The 4,778-nt window shown below is 34.0% G+C and overlaps 1 long non-coding RNA gene across 1 annotated transcript; it reads left to right on the top strand.

Annotated features, from left to right (window-relative positions):
* The first annotated feature begins 862 nt into the window (after positions 1-862).
* On the top strand, positions 863-3,504 carry LOC142339965 (uncharacterized). The gene is made up of 3 exons (XR_012759042.1): positions 863-1,162; positions 2,522-2,643; positions 3,221-3,504. It is a non-coding gene; the product is annotated as an uncharacterized LOC142339965 (long non-coding RNA).
* The last annotated feature ends 1,274 nt before the right edge of the window (positions 3,505-4,778 follow it).

Here is a 4,778-nt window from a genome sequence, read left to right as displayed (position 1 = left end):
GATTTACACTCTTTAGACTATGTCCTTGTAATAGCTCAGTCGGTTTTCGATTTAATCTTTACTGGGCTTTTGGGTCTGTTATTCATTGTGTACGACTTCTATTTGAGTGCTTTTCCACTGTGCTATTATTATCACACGCAGTGGTATACAAGTAAAACAAAACAAAATGCAATTTAATTTCTCTATCGCTTGTTCTTTTCTAATTCCTATATAAATTCGATAATTTGAAAAGCCAGAGTTATAGGAAAATCTTCAATTGACCAGAAAACTATCCAGTACACGGGATACGTAATGGTACATCTATCAGTTAACAGCATTTTTTCGTTTTGAGGCTAAACTGCTTCAATTCGCCTACAACTTGACATTTTTAATTTTCCACCACCCATTTGATTGCAATATGTATTATATACAACCCGATAAAGCATGCGATTTGGCATCTCTTGCAAAATGAATCTGGCTAAATTATCAGTGGCATTAACAGCGCCTACCAGTGCCAAAACAAAAACCATTTACAAAGAATGTGGCTCGTACTTCCCACCGACTTTCGACGCCCAATTTTAAAAGAGCTTAAATTACGTATGGGCAGTTTCCAAGGGGCAATTAAATAGCCGAAAAGGGAAAATACTTTCAAGGTAATTAGAGTTACTTTCGGCGCTCAGGGCATATGAAGCGATTTGGGACAATTAAGATGAGCCCACCAAGCTTTTATTGGAAGTATTTTTCGCAAAGAGAGCACGGAAAACATTTTTTTCCTTTCTAGTACACATATTTTAGTACCAATAATGGATGTGTTTTTCCACATTAGCAAAATCACTTCCACATTTATCTAAAAACTATGTCTATGATTCAAAAAGTACAAAGAGACTACAAACTCATATGACTCAGAAACTTTTTTTAACATTAATTACCAAATTGATGGATTAAACTGCAATTAATATGCTGATTTAATAATGCTTTAATATTTCTAGTTTATATTCACTTATTTGTTGCTCCTTTGTGAAATTTAGTATTATTTTGAGACAAATCGCTTAAGAGCAAAATCGTCGCCTTTTAAGAGTGATTTTTGCTTGCAATCCTTGAAAACCCAATATGCACTCCCGAGTAAAGTGAAATATATTACGGCAATGCTTGCGGAATGGGCTTACACAAAGTGTATTTTATGGTGATGCAGCAACAGCGACAAATGATGCAGCAACAGCGACTAAAACTGGGTTTCTTAGGAGAAAGCTAGAACGATATAGGCAAGAATGTGGAGATTATGAACAGAGTGTAAAACTATAGAAACAAAAAATCTTCTGGATTTTTTTAGAGCTATAACTAATTTGAAAAAAATTGTAGCTTAGAAAGAAATTCATTTCATTATTTAGCATGCTCGACCAAAAAAACGTATGGAAAGAGTGTGCTTGACTCAAAAAACTTATGATATGACTTCAGTAGACTTTAGCCAACAGCTGGACTTAAGTTCGACGCAAAATTTTATGCTCGACCTTGGCTGAATTTTGGATTTTTCTCGGCTCAATTTGTCATGCTCGACTTCTGCTTGACTCAAAATTATTAATTTAAGAAATTGGTACGAGCTCTTGCCAAAACAAGAGTCCAGCGAAATTCATTTCATGAGTCTGTATTTTTGTCTCAAACATTTTACTTGCAATTTTGTTGTTCACTTTTGATTGTTCACAAGGCAGTCAGCGTGCAATCACATACCTTTTGCAATTCTGAAAAAAACTAATATTCTCTCTAAAAATTATGTTGACAAAAATGGTAGTTCATAAACTTCGAAGAAAAAACAACTGAAAAACAAATTATTTTTACTGCGGCGAAGGTAAATTCCATTCAAAAACGTTACCTAGTTTCAATCACTCAAGTAAGATTTGGTCGTTGGTAAAAAGTCGAATGTGTGGTTTCAGTCAACAAAGACTTTTCGACAATTGTTTGATTGTCTTCAAAAATGGCTACAGTTTTTAGATTCAAAAGATTTGATGCATTTGATGCATTCGATTTAGATAAAATCAACCTATTTTTTTTGGTTTTTCTTCAGAAAAAGCAGATTGTAAAAGAGTTAGGTTCTGAAGAAAATTGGTTTTTTTTCTAATCCTTAAATATTCAGTCAAAATGACCAAAATAACTACGATTTCAGAGTTTATCGCAATTTTGTTTTCATTATTTAAAGACCCTAAAAGTTTTAGACAGGGGTACATTGAGATGTGGTTAAATTGCTACTTTGTCAAAATATACCAAAACGACTCTACAAAAAAAAACTTTTTTCGTTTCTGGGATTAACATTAGCAAAACTTTCATAGTAATTAGGTTCAGATAAATTGGCGACTTTGATGACAAATATCATAATTTCAACACTTTTAATTTAAAATTTTATAGAAATTTTCTTGTATCTCATTATAAAGTTCAATGTTTGAAGTTCAATGTTTATAAAGTTCAAATCCATCAGGAAGTCCAAATTCACCAAAGAATTCTATATCTTGTAATTAAAAAACAGCGCCGCTGTTACTGATTGTCAACCCAGAGGCGAGACAGGATGGCTAACTCACAAGAACTTACAAGTTTCTTACGACGGATGGTTAACTTGAAAGAACTTACAAGTCAGATCTCTAACTTGTAAGAACTTACAAGTCTGATGGTTATTTTGTAAGTTTCTTCCAAACTTCACTATAAGGGTAGAAATAGTGATTTTTTGCATTTACAGTTTCAAATTTTTTTAATTCCTTGATTTGTGATCAAGAACACATAACTATTTGGATCTTTTCCGTTTGTGCTCCCAGCTTAGTGAGTGCATATTATTTGCACCCCGAGACGCACGTGCTGTTTTTTTTATTTAATGATTTATTGTGTACAGGCACGTGCTCTGTAACTGGGGGGGGGGCATAACGTGCGTGGGGAACATACGGAAAAGATTCGAATATCAATTCAAAAAAATTGTGTGTATGTGCGTTTGTTTGTTTGTGTGTGTGTGCGTGTCTGTGTGCGTGTGTGTAAGTGTGTGTGCGTGTGTGCGTGTGTGTGTGCGTGCGTGTGTGTGCATTTGTGTGTGCGTGTGTGTGTGCGTGCGTGAGTGTGTTTGAGTGCATGTGTGTGTGCATGTGTGTGCGCGCGCTTTTGGGTGTCTGTCTGTGTGTATGGTGCTTGTGTGCTTGCGTGTGTGTGTGTGTGTGTCTGTTTGTTTGTGTACGTGTGGTGTGTGTATATACAGAAAAATTTTGTCAAGGAACTCTACAAGGACGTAGATGGACCCGAAGGAACTCTCAAAGAAACCTTCTTCAACTTCGACAACGACAAGACAAATCGAAAGAATCAAGAATTTTGAAGATCAAAAAATGAATCATAAAATTTTAAAGAAATGACGATGAAGTTGAAATTTTTCAAAAAAGAAGATTGAAAATGGAAGGATTTTTCTTTTGATGCTTTAGATTAATATTATTCTGATGTTTTATTTTTGCCAAAATATGTGTCAATGCAAAAATATGTGTACATTCATGTTCAAGGTTCTCATGTTTTTCCCGATATTAGGCAAGAAGCAGCGATAACTTGTAAGAGCCTTATAAGATCGAATAGTAAACTTCTGAGAACTTATAAATTCGATGGTTGACTTCTAAGAACTTGTAAGGTTTAGTTAGTAAACTTGTAAGAACTTATAAGTTCGTTGGTAAACTTACAACAACTTGTAAGTTAAACTTATATGGCGATGCATAAACTTATAAGAACTTGTAAGAAAATTGCAAGTTCTTACAAGTTAACCATCCAGTTTCGACCCGGGACTCCTGATTTATTTGACAGGTGAAGCAATTTGCTTTTACTCATTAAATCAACAATGGATGAATTATACCTCTTAAAAGATGGATAAAAGTGAATTTTGCTAGAAAGTTGTCATCGGTTTATAATATGTAGTGTAATTTGACTTGCGAGAAAAAATTGCTTTTCAGTTGTGATTGAGCTTCCTTTTTTTTGTTTGCATTTATTTATTTATTATTTATTTAAATATTTTTCTCTTTCCTATGGGACATTTATATGAAAGCTGCTTTGTATTATGATGTCAGTTTATAAAAGTAAAGCTCAGAATGAGGGGCTGTCAAATCAATGTGCTTCTGTAAAATTTATCTTATGGGAAAGAACGGCTTCTTGGTTCCATAAAAAATTGCACAGGCAACTTCCCGGGTTGACCACCATAAACCTTTCTTGGCAACGATATCCAAGCCATATATGGATTTTATGGTAACTTGGCAACTATATCGCTGACCATGCAAAAAAATTAACATTGCTCAAAAACACCCATACATTGCACTCTGAGTAGAGAAAAACTCATCAAGACACTTGGAAAAAAATTGAAGTTCATGGTGTCTTGGGAACCATATCCAAGACCATACACATTTATGGTGCCATGTAAGACCATAAAAGTCAAAGTCAAAAAATACAAACAAACTACAGAGACAAGCTTAATTAACATCTTCTGACTACATTAAGCGTTCCAAAAAAGCAAATTAGGTTAGTTCAATTTTTTATTTCTTGGCAACCATATCCTTGACCATAAATATTTATGGTCTTGCACATGGTTGCCAAGAAAATCATGACTTTTCAGATTTCTTAAAGAGTGTCTAACAAGCTTGAAATATGACATCAAGTAAGACATTTTTGTTAGCAGAAGGCATATGTTTACGTCAGCGCCTTGTGGAATTCTCAAAAAAAACAATAGAAGAAAAGAAACAAAACGACCTTAAAATTTGGCACAAATATATTGTTTCTAGAGCTAAAATCTGTAGTAAAAACAA

Source organism: Convolutriloba macropyga, chromosome 5 (assembly GCF_964194025.1).
Source record: "Convolutriloba macropyga chromosome 5, txConMacr16.3, whole genome shotgun sequence".
NCBI classification, from domain to species: Eukaryota; Metazoa; Xenacoelomorpha; order Acoela; family Convolutidae; genus Convolutriloba; species Convolutriloba macropyga.
Note: the sequence above shows the minus strand (reverse complement) of the source record. Positions and strands in the feature narration are given on the sequence as shown.